Below are 12,770 nucleotides of genomic sequence, written 5' to 3'. Positions count from 1 at the left end.
AGAAAATGGAAATGTTTTGTTGGATTTCAGCTGTTTAAAAACCTGCGTTATATGTTTTTATTGAATGTAGAGGACATTTCAACTCAAACATTTGTTCTTTGAAGACTGTGTTTTTTTCTTTTCTTTCAGAATTTCTTTTATTCTTTTTTCTGAAAACGAAAAAAATCGGAGAAACTGACATCAACTAAAAAAATCCCCCAACCACGTTAATGTCACCATATCTTTAGCTTTTACTGAAAACAAAATATGTGCAAAGGACTTTGCCCAGCTACACTGGACAAACAGCCACAGTGACTGCTGGGACACAGTTAAATGACTGAAGAATCATTGCTGTCAGGCTCACAGACAGGTTCCTTGGCATAGAGGAATCCTGATGCTTTTTAGTATGACGTGAGAGGAAAGCCTGGTGGTTGATATATTTCTAATGGGCTCCAGGAAAGTTCTGTGGGGAGAAGGATATGAGGAGCATGTTACCCTCTCTTTCTCCTTGAAGCAAAATGAACCCATCGCCTTTGTTGCCTTGTTGCCATGACGTAAAGTCAGGAAATCTGAATCCAGTGGTTTGCCCCTTAAGGCATATGTTTCAGGGGACATCACCTTTTGCCTGGTACAGCAGGCAAGGGTGTCACTGTATAGTGCAGGCTTGTCCAACATATGGCCCACGGGCCGCCATGTTGGCCCTCCAAGGCATTTTCTGTGGCCCGTGGTGCTGCAACAGGAAACAAAAGTAAACACAGTTTTCTTTTGTTCCCATCCCTAGTCCCTTCCCTAGCCCCTCAGCAGCATCCTAATGGCTGCTGAAGGGCTGGGGAAGGGACAAGGTTCCCACATGCACCACGTCAGTGTGGCACGGCACGGCCGGGTCCCTCACGGGGCTGGACCCCTCCCCAGCCTGGGGCGGCACTGGCTGCAGCTGCTGAGTGGCCCTGCCTGCCCGCCCGCCCCGAGGAGCCGGTGCCTGCCTGGGCGGCCACAGTTGGTGCCACGGACTCGGGGCAGGTGCAGGACGGAGCCTTCATGGGAGAACTTTTCCGCTGGGTGGTGGAGTGGCTCCGCTCACGGGCCCGAGACACACCAGTCACTGGCAGGGAGGATGCGCATCTGGGAGCGCTCATGCCCCCACCTCCCCACCCCAACACGAGCCTGTGCCCATGCCCTGCACTGCTGGAGTGGCCCCGTGTGGGAGGCGAAGCAGCGGCTGCTGGCACTGCTGGCCCGCGCCTGCCTTCTCACCTGCCCGCTTCAAGCCAGCCCTGCTGCCCTGCCCTGCCCTGCCCTGCCCCACAGCAAGGTGGTGCCTGATCCCCTGGCCAGTCCCCCCCTGGGTGCTGGGGCTCTCCGGGCCCGGCCACCCGTATGCAAAGCCCTGAGGGGGCAGCTTCTCATGTGCTGCTGGGGACAGGAGGAGCCTGGCCGGGTCTGCACCGGCCAGCAGAAGCAGCGGCGGAGCCGTGTGAAGCTTGGGACGGGACGAGCCTGCACCTGTCAGTCCTGAGTGGCACACGGCTCCGCCGTCGCTTCTGCTGGCTGGTGCTGACCTGGCCAGGCTCCTCCTGTCCCCAGCAGCACATGGGAAGCCAGCTTCAGCTGCATGCTGCTTTTCCTGGCCGGTGCCGACCCGGTTCTGCCCAGGCGGGTCCTGCAGCACCATGTCAACCCAGGCACTGTCCAGTGTTTGGATTACGTTTGCTTGTGTTTCTCTTTGTGCGGGATTGGGGGTTCAACTTGTTACTACTTGTTAAAGATGTGTTACTAACAAGTTATTAATTCAATAGAAGTAAATCTTCTTGAAGATTATTCTCAAAAATGCCCATATTTTGTTGCTTTGATTAGTTTCCACTTGTGCTACTATCTTTTCCACATTTGATCTGTCGACTTGCTTTATGCTTCTTTCATTCATTGAGAAGTGAGTAGAAGTGAAAGTGTTTATTTTAGTCAAGTGTTTGGTATTATTTCATTCTTGCTTTTATATTGTTTTTGTTTTGGATTTTAAACCACATTTCCAGACCCATTTCATTGTCACTTCCTGCAACTTCATTGATGTCAAAGGTCACATGACATCACTTCCTGATGTGATACCACTTCCTGTGTGGTCTTTGAATATGGCTCGCCGGCCCACTGGGTGATAAAAAGTTCATGATCCAGCCCCACATTCAAACAGGTTGGGCACCCCTGGTATAGTGGGTGTCTCTTTGTCCCAAGTGAGGCAGCTTTCAGAGTAGGGGTGGCCAACCTGCAGCACATGTGCCACAAGTGGCACAGCCAGCCTCTGTGTGGCATGTGGCAGATCAGGGAGGGGATAGGCAGCACAGTGGCAGACAGGGCAGGGAGCAGAAAGCAGAGCAGCAGATTGGGTAGGGGAAAGGGATCAGAGTAGCACTTAGGGAAGGTGCAGGGCTCATTTGTGGCACACTTGCCAAAAAGGCTGGCTTCCACTGTTTTGGAGGATGGTGGGAACTGGGGGCTGGGCATGCCCTGATGAGGGGAACCTTGGAAGTTTAGCACTGAGGGCTCCTCCTTGTCTGAACTGGTATCACCTCCCCGCTATTCTTTATCATATAACTCCCCAGTCCACGACCCAGGGCAGGGATGTTAGGACAGGATTGAGGCAGAGAGGTTTCACTACACTGTCTCCTTTTAGCCTGGCACCCCTCTCTTCCTCTCCATGTCCTGTTTGCCTGAATTCTGACCTCCTACTTTTGCATAGTCTGCAGCCATCTGCCTCTTCCCTGCTCCTGCCCTAGCCCAGCAATGCTGCCTGGATGATCACCTCTACACGTCCACAGCCACTGTAGCTCATGTTTCTACAGGCGGGTCCTGCTTCCTCTGCTCCCAAGCAGAGGAAGAGTCCCTTTTAACAGCTTCAGCACAGAAGAGAAAGAGCCTCAGTGCCCATTGTACAGGTAGCACCAAGGTGAATCAGCCAGCGCTGCACAAACCAACAGTGACACACGCTGTGACAACCACTGGCACAAGTGAATGTGAGCTGCAGTTATTTCAATGAGGTTATGTCTTGGGTGCAGAAGAATACTACTGCTGCACAGGGGAAGGGCATGCGTGTGTGTGTGGGGGACTGGGGGGTGGAAGGAGAAGGATTGGAATCAGAAGTACAGAGAACTGGGCTGGAAGGGACCTCCAGAGGTCATCTACTCCAGCCCCTGCCTGAGGTAGGATCAACCCTATCCAAACCATCCCATACAAACCATAATCTAATCTTTACAGAAGACTACCAGCAACCCTGACACAACACAGACCTAGCATCCTAACCTGACACAGGTAACGCAGGGGAGCCATGGCAACCAATGTCCTGCTTCTTTGAAATGTTGTCAATAGACATTCAAGAGATGACAGATAGAGGGCCATGCCCTTGCTACAGAGGAAGGCAAGAACCCCCACAGTCCATACCAGTCTGACCATGGAATAAAATTACTGACCCCAAATATGGTGATTGGTCTGACCCTGAGCAGAGAGGCAAGACCCTCTAGCCAGGAACCTCCAGCTTTGCTTCAAGGAAGAGCATTAGCACACCCATTCAGAGTCCCCAGCCTTGGCTGTAGCCAACACCCAATGACTGGAAAGGTTTAAAAGCACCCTGACCCATATAACAGAAAAGGGAGGTGTGTGTGGGGGGGAGGAGTGGCAGAAGCAACCAACGAAGTCCAGAAGCACGGTAAATACCCATAGTAGAGCATAGGCATAGCTATGCCTAGATCATCTCTGACCAGTGCCTGTCCCACCTCTTCTTGAACACCTCCAGTGATGTGGAGTCCACAGCTTCCCTAGGCAGTCTGTTCCACTGCTTCACTGCTCTAGCAGTGAAGACATTTTTTCTGGATATCCAATCTAAACTTACTTTGCTGTAGCTTCAAGTCATTGGTCTGTGTCCTCCTCTCTGCAGCAAGAGAAAAGGTGCTTTCTATCTTCTTTGTGGCAGCCTTTCAAGTATTTGAAGACCACTATCACGTACCCTCTTAAGCACCTGTTCCCCAAGCTGAACATGCCTAGCTCCTTAAACTTCTCCTTGTATAACTTGCCTTTCCTTGATCATCTTTGTTGCCAGCCTCTGGACTCTCTCTAACTTCTCCACATCTTTTTAAAAATGTGGAGCCCAGAACTGCACACAGTACTCCAGATGAAGCCTAAGCAGTGCTGAGCAGAGAGGCACTATCACCTCCTATGTCTTCCACTTGATGCTTTTATTGATGCATCCCAAAACTGCATTCGCCGTTTGTGCAGCTGTGTCATACTGCAGACTCATATTGAGTCTGTGATCTACTAGGACTCCCAAATCCTTTTCCATAGTGCTGCTATCCAGCCAGGCATCACTCATTTTATATCTGTTTTTAATTATTCCTCCAGAGGTGTAGCATCTTGCTTTTGTCTTCAATGAACTTCATCCTAATAGCTCTAGCCCAGCTTTCCAATCTGTCAAGATCTTTCTGAACTGCACTTACATCCTCTAGTGTATTCACAGTCCTTCCCAGTTTTGTGTCATCTGCAAACTTGCTCAAGAGGCTTTCTATGCCAGCATCCAAATTGTTACATGTTACATGTAAACATGATGAACAGCATCGGACCCAGGACAGACCCCCGTGGGACTCTACTTAAAATCTTGCCATTCTGACATGGACCCATTAATAATTACCTTTGGCTTGTGGATATCGAGCCAGTTATTTATCCATCTTGTAGTAGTTATATCCAGCCCACATTTCTCCAATTTTGTTTATGAGAAGGTCATGTGGGTCCTTGTCAAAAGGCTTGCTGAATTCCAGGTACACTATATCCACTAGGGCTGTGCGAAACGGCACCATTCCGTTTCGCCTTGAGTTTCGAGGTTTTGACGGAACAGCGTTTCGTATCGAATTTCATTTAGATTCGAAACAGCTGTTCCATTTTGCTTCATCGAAACAGTGAGGCTGTTTCGACTCTGTTTTGACATTTCGCTAGATTGTTTGGGGGACAGGAAGTCAGCTCAACTGGGCTGACTTCCCATCCCTAGCGCTAGATTGGGCAGGGGACAGAAAGTCATCCTAGCTGGGCTGACTTCCCATCCCTGGCCAGATATAGCGCTGAGGATGGGAAGTCAGCCAAGCTGGGCTCACTTCCCATCCCCCACCCGATCTAGTGCTGGGGATGAGAAATCAGCCCAGCTGGGCTGACTTCCCAGTCTCAGCCCAATGATTCTGCTGGGGTTTGGAACTCAGCCCAGCTGGGCTGATTTCCTATCCCGTCTGATGTAGCTGGGGTTGGGAACTCAGCCCACCTGGACTGACTTCCCATCCCCAGCGCTATAGTTGAAATGTTTCAACTTTTGAAACATTTTGACTAGCCTTGTTTTGTTTCAAGTATGTTTTGAAGCCCTTTGTTTCATTTCGATTTTGCTGTTTCGACCTCGAAATGAGTCAAAACAGTGTTGAAATGAAATGACCGGCGGAATTTTGCACAGCCCTAATATCCAGAGTATTCCCTTAATCTACACAAGTAGTTACTTTGTCAAAGAAGATCAGGTTTGTTTGACACAACTTGTTTTTCATAAATCCATGCTGGCTGCTTGCGATCAGCCTTTCTTCCTCCAGATGCTTGCCAGTGGTCTTCCTTAGGATATGTTCCAGTAACTTCTCAGGTATTGATGTGAACCTAACTGGTTTGGTTCCCCAGGTCCTGCTTCTTGTCTTTTTTTAAAGAGGGGCATTACACTGGCCCTTTTCCAGTCCTCTGCTACCTGGACTGTCTCCCACAACTTCATAAAGATCATTGTCAAGGGCTCTACAATCTCCCCTGACAATTCCTTTAGTACCCTGGGATGAAGTTCTCCTGGCCTTGCTGACTCAGATTTATACAGACCTAATGAAAGTTCTTTGACAGTCTTTTTTATCATCTCCTCCCTCAACTTGCCCCTTTCCTTATCCATATTATCCCTATTAGGTGTCTGTCTGTAGTCTAATGTTTTTGTGAAGACTATAGCAATGTGGGTGTTGAGTAGATCCACCTTCTTTGCATCTTCTGTTAGGAGTTGCCCTGGCTTATTAACAGAGGACCCACAGCTTCCTTGGTCCTTTCTTTTCTGGCCAACATACTTATAGAACCTCTTTTTATTGTCCTTAGCTTCCTTTGCCAGGCACAGCTCATTCCTTATCTTTGCCTTCCTGATTTTGTTCCTGCAGTCTCTTGCTATTTCCTGGTATGCTTCCTTGATGACCTGCCTGTTCTTCCACTGCCTATATGCTTTCCTTTTGCATTTGAGGCATTTTAGAAGCTCCTTGTGCAGCCACATATTCTTTTGCCATTCTTCTTGTACTTCCACTGTGTCTGGACAGTTTCCTGTTGGGTTTCTGACACTGTATCCCTTAGAATCTCCCAGCCATCCTGAGCACTTTTATCCTTCAATCTATCCTGCCATGACACCATGCTTATTAGCTCCTTGAGTCAGATGAAATCCGTCTTTTTGAAATCTAGCATTCTAATTTTGCTGACCTTGTGCTTTCCCTGTCTCAGGTTTTGGAATTCTATCATATCATGGTCACCTCCTCCCATGATCACTTCCTCCTCCTACACTGTTGCAGCAGGGGGACAAGGGGCATGCATGTCCTGCCCACAAGCATTCACAAGCATGCTCCAGACCCGGAAGCTTGCTGCTGAGGCCACTCTGGGCTCATCCCAACTGCCTATTCTCAGACCCACCAGAGACCAACAGCTTGAAAGCAGACACAGAATGTGCCTATAGCAGCCTCAATGGAATAGCATTCTTGCATTTCAAGAAAGCCCTTGACTTGGTCTCCTATGAAGTCCTCATGGTTAAGCTGGAGAACTGTGGCCTTGTCCATCTCATGGTCCGATGGCTGGGGAACTTGCTCTGGGGTTGGACTCAAAGAGTAGTAGTTGATGGGAGCAAATCAACATGGTGCAAGGCAACCCGTGGTGTCCCTCAGGGCTCAGTACTCAGGCCAGTACTTTTCAACATCTTCATTAATGATCTGGATTTGGACATCAGGTGTGGACTGGTGAAATTTGTGGACGACACTAAACTATGGGGGGAGGTGGTTACATTTGAGGACAGGCTGGACAGGCTCGCAAGGTGGGTGGACCGAAACCTGATGGCATTCAACGCAGAGAAGTGCAGGGTGCTCCACCTTGGGAGGAAAAACCAGCATCATACTTATAGGCTTGGCAGTGCTACACTCGCTAGTACCACAACCGAAAGAGACTTGTGGGTCTTGATTGACCACAAGATGAACATGAGCCACCAATGCGATGCCGTAGCCAGCAAAGCAAACCAGACTTTGGCATGCATTCACCGATGCATCTCAAGCAAAACCAGGGACGTCATCCTTCCACTTTACTTGGCCTTAGTGAGGCTGCAGCTGGAGTACTGCATCCAGTTTTGGCCCCCCACTTCAGAAGGGACGTGGATAAGCTTGAGAGAGTCCAAAGGAGAACCACCCACATGATCAAAGGCCAAGAGAGCAAGCCTTATGAGGAGAGGCTGAGGGATATGGGACTCTTCAGCCTGGAGAAGAGAAGGCTCAGGGGGGACTTGGTGGCAGCCTATAAGTATATAAGGGGTGTGTACCAGGATCTGGGAGAACAGTTAGTTCACCAAGGCTTCCCAAAGGATAACAAGGTCTAAAAGCAAGCACCTGCTCTGGACTCATTCAAAAAACATTTGGATGCTTATCTTGCTGGGATCATTTGACCCCAGGAGACTTCCTGCCCATGGCAGGGGGGCTGGACTCAATGATCTTGCGAGCTCCCTTCCAGCCCCATGAAATCTATTAAATCTATTTTTGCAGGGGGCTGGACTAAATGGCCTGCAAGGTGCCTCCTGACCCTCAGTTTCTATGATTTTATGACATATTTCCAGTTTGGAGCATGCCTGCAGACTCCTCTGGTATCAGGACCTGCCACCATAGCAGTGTAGGCAAACACTGAGACACTCAATTAAGGCAATCAGAGGTCAGGTTTTAATAGCGAGCATCTAACATTGGAATACTGGGGTGCAGTGTATTTTTTATACCCTGGAATCATTATACCAAGGATTTTTTTTCTTTCTGAATGATCCATGGGAACTCAGCTAGGAGACCTGGGCTGGATGCAGGAATCACAGAGCACAGTCCTCCAGCCTGTGTTATACAGGAGTTCAGCCTCTATGGCCATTGTTATGCCATTTGGCCATAGCATCTGTGAAAGTGAAAAGGGAAACTATGTTTTTTTCTTTCTGTCACTTCTTTGGGAGTGACAGAAAAGTCTAGGAAGCAGATTCAGAATGAATCTCTCTATAGACCCCTTAACACACATGACATGCCAGCTGATATTCTCACCCACTTCACCGGGTGCCACTAACACCTGCCCAGACACTGATGCTGCGTTTGGCCTCAGGGCTCCCCAAACTGACCATTATTGTTCATTCTTCCCATCAGCCCTTCACACTGAGTAAATCCTCATGGAGCAGGCTTAAGCATTCATCAAGCCTGGTAATGCATCTATGGAGATAAACAATGGAAAAAACCAAGTCAGAGAGAAGCAGGAAGCTTCCACGGGATTTCACCAGCCAAAATAAAAGAGCAGATTTCATTATCTCTGTGTGTGTGAGCTCAGCACGGGCAGAGCAATGCACAGAGCAGTGAAACACATAAAGAACAATGATTTAGGGAGACAAATCCAGACACAGTTTCATATTTGTTGCCAAAATGTCTTCTTGAATAACAACATCATCTCTCAGTGGAAAACTAAAGCAAAACATGAAGGGGAAAAAAATCCCAATGAAGTAAAAGGCTTATGCTTTCAGCTGATCCCCAATAATACAGTGCTATAACTCTGAATAATATATAAGGCTCAAATTAGACTTCTAACACTTGGAGGTTTTAAGATCAGAGCCTCAGGAGTACTCAAATCACTCAGTTTGCTTCACATATTCTAGATAATAAATTTTCATAGAGCTGGGAATATTTACAGCAAAATCAACACATTTCCAAACAGCTGCCAGAATTTAGAGTTACGGAGCTGAGCTATACCCAGCTCAAGCCACTGTCTGAAATCTGCAGGTTTAAAACCCAACCCTGATTTTCTGCTGTACTTTCCCAAATCAAAGCCAAAGTATTTTGATGCATATCTGTCTTTGTTTTTAATGCTCATGCTTTCCTAATGATCTATAGTTATGAAAGCAAAATATAACTAAAGGATATGTATTACTTTACCTGATTGTTATGCTTTTAGGCTTATGGTTTCTAATCTTCCCAGGAAAGTGAGTCACACACTGTGATCTTTGGACACCTAGTGGTCCATGAGACCAAGCTAGGAGCTATGTGGATTGCCCCAGGCCTCCCACTTTTCAATTACAAGTTTCACAGATTTCATAGACATTTGGGCTGGAAGGGACCCCAGAGGATCATCGAGTGCAGCCCCCCGCCCCAGGGGCAGGAAGTCAGCAGGGATCATGGGATCCCAGCAAGATAGACATCCAAATGTGTCTTGAAGGTGTTCAAAGTGGGTGCTTGAACCATCTCCGGTGGCAGTCTATTCCAAACCTTGGGGGCTTGGATAGTAAAGAAGTTCTTCCTTATGTCCAGCCTGAATCTGTTGCGGCGCAGTTTGTGACTGTTCAATCTTGTCATCCCTTGGGGCGCTCTGGTGAACAGACTTTCTCCCAGATCCTGGTGAACACCCCGATAAACTTATAGGTGGCCACCAGTTTGCCCCTGAGCCTGCACTTTTCCAGGCTGAAGAGTCCCATGGCTCTCAGCCTCTCATAAGGTCTGTTTTCCTACCCCCTGATCATGAGCGTGGCTCTCCTCTGCACTCTCTCAAACTTCTCCACATCCTTTTTGAATTGTGGAGCCCAAAACTGGACGCAGTACTCCAGCTGTGGCCTCACCAAGGCCGAGTACAAGGGGAGAATGACGTCCCAGGATTTGCTTGAGAAGCATCTATGGATGCAAGCCAGCATTTTGCTCGCTTTACTAGCCGCAGCATAACACTGAAGGCTCATGTCCATCTTGTGGTCAATCATGACCCCCAAGTCCCTTTCACCTGTAGTGCTAGGCAGCGTAGCACAGCTAAGCCTGTAAGGATGCTGCAGGTTTTTCCTCCCAAGGTGGAGAACCTTGCATTTTTTGGTGTTGAACACCATCAGGTTCTTGTTTGCCCATTTCACGAGCCTGTCAAGATCTGCCTGGATTGCCCTCCTCTCCTCAGGTGTGGATGCTTTACCCCAGAGTTTGGTGTAAAGTTTGATAAGGTTGTATGACAGTCTGCAAAACCTGTGAAAATTGTCAGTGGTCCACTGATTCAAAAAGCTTGGGAACTGTTGGACAACAGTATTTGGATTCCCAGCTGCCTGTATTTTAAAGGGAACTACTGGGCAGGAGCAGAGTTGAGGTGTGGGGGGGGGGGGGGGGTAAGGGGACAGTGGTGCACCTGTATCCCCTTTGCATTGAATAGCACCACAGGAGCCTCTGGGGACTTTAACAATTCCTTAGAAGATGAAAATCCTCCCTCCCTTCCCCATCCTGCTCAAAGGCACATCCCTTCTCTGCCCCTTTTCTCCTCCTCCATCTGAATTTTACTGATGTCCCAAGGCTGGGGAAGCACCACAGCTGTTCCTACCCACTGCACAGTGGCTGGGCTCAGCTAGGGTTGTGGACAACAGCAGCAAGGATGGGCAGGGGTTCCCTTCCCTACGTCAGCTCCAGGCAGGGTGGGGGGAAGCACTCTCTCGCCATGCTGTTGCTGCTGTCCCCTCCTCAGCTGAGCCCAAGCCACCATTCAGCCCGATCAGATCTGGAACTTCCCTGCCCTGGAGCAGTGGAGAAAGCAGCAGCGGCAGGCAGGGGAGTTGCGTGGAAGGGGAAGAGGAGGGCAGGGGGCATGCCTCTGAGTAGGAAGGGGAAGGGAGGGGAGATTTTCACCTTTAAAAAAGTCACCACAGGCTCTCCCAGCTCAGCCTGCCCATACTGGTGATGGCAGAGAAGGCTGGGAGAAGGGGGTACAGCCACCTCTGCAGTAGGGGTTGCTGTTTCTGCACCCTATTTTGGGAAATCCTGGATCCATCCCTGCAACTGATAGCTGTACACCTTATATGTTTTTACAAGCATAACCTTAAAGACTGGGTGAAAACCTTCTTTCACAAAGTCTATGGCAAAACTCAACAGAGTCATAATTTTGCCCCGTGCTTGCTAATGTCTAGTTCTGCTCCTGGTGAAGTCAGTAGGAATTTTGTAATGCATTAAAGTAGAAGCAGGGCTGAGCCATTTTTCTGCAATAATCACTTAAGAGAGTTGCTTTAAAACATATTTTCCCCAAGGCTGCTGCTATCACATTTTCCTAGCTTTTGCATCACCACTGAACAATAGATAGAACTGGCCCCCGGTGTACTTTGTCTGGTGTACTAATCAGAAGTAACACGGCACAATGCCCCCATACTTCAGGAGGTTCACAGTCCTCCTACTTCAGGGCAGAAACTGACTTCTAACTGTAGGTGGTAAGGAGATGATTACAATGTCGTACAAGATGGATCTCAGTTCTGACCTATTCTCACAATTACAGTGTCCCTATGTTTTGTTTTTGAAAAACTGCTGCTTTCTCCACTGCTCCAGGGCAGGGAAGCTCCAGACCTAGCTGGGCTGAGTGGTGGCTGCTTAGGCTCACCTGAGGCTATATTTGGCTTTTGTTGATTTTTAAATAAAACTTCATGGGACTGTGGTGAAATCATAGCAGTGGGTAACTATAACTATGACTAAGGTAACCATGTCCTGGGTTAGCCAGGATAATCCCAGATTTCAGAGGCTAGTCCTGCTGTTGGTGAGAATTAAAATGAGTGTTGTGGAAATGCAGGGGAAGCTGGAAGTCCTGCATTCTAGCTTCCCTTTGCCCAGAAGGGGTTTGCAGCTGGGTGTTTCTGACCTCATGGCAAAGCACTACAGCCATCAGTCACAGCTCAGCATTACCCAGCCTGCTCTCCAGTGCTTCTTTTGAAACTGAGGCACAAATATAGTCAATAGAAAAAGTGGATGGAGGGCAGTACAGAAGGGAAGCTGCTACTTCCCGAGAGTAAAATGCCCAGCTAGAACCTGCCACATAAGACAACAGCCACATCCGTGAACCATAGTCACTCCTCTGCTCCAGTCCTCTTGCCCCCGCATACTTTCCTCTCATGGGATGCCCAGGGGTCCATCTTCAGAAAGAGTGCCAGAGAAAGGCCTGGCAAATGGCTGATCTGTGGTGTAATGGTTACAGCACTATCCTGGGAAACCAGAGCCCTAGATTCAAAACACACCTGGGTAAAGGAGGCCCAGAGCCTCCAGCTTCCCAGATGAGTACCCCAACTCCTGAGCTTTTGGTGGTATGCAGAAAGATCTGTTTTGTCTCATTTTGTTGCCAATGCATATGCCCAGTTTGGGCATGTACATAGCCATACATGTTGTGTGCAGGGCTACATGTTCAACTTGTCCATAAGTGGCATTTTTGGCACTCCAATGACCATGCAGGTGACAAAATTGGGACACTTGGGTGACCAGTAAAGAACAGAATGTTACCCCAAATGTTTTGCTTTTGTTTTCATTTTCCTCTTTAAAAATTAACCTGGATACATTTTAAAACAAAAAAATGTTATTTAAATGAAAAATGAAATGTTTACTTTAAAATGTGCCAATAAACTGTTTCTTTCTTCTCCAAAATAATTTTTTCCATTTTCTATCTCCTAGCCTCAACTAGCTGTTGCTAGCAAAAAGTCGGGTTCGCCCAGACTTACATTGTTTAGCAACTCAACTCTATTA

This window comes from Alligator mississippiensis, chromosome 3 (genome assembly GCF_030867095.1).
Source record: "Alligator mississippiensis isolate rAllMis1 chromosome 3, rAllMis1, whole genome shotgun sequence".
NCBI classification, from domain to species: Eukaryota; Metazoa; Chordata; order Crocodylia; family Alligatoridae; genus Alligator; species Alligator mississippiensis.
Note: the sequence above shows the minus strand (reverse complement) of the source record.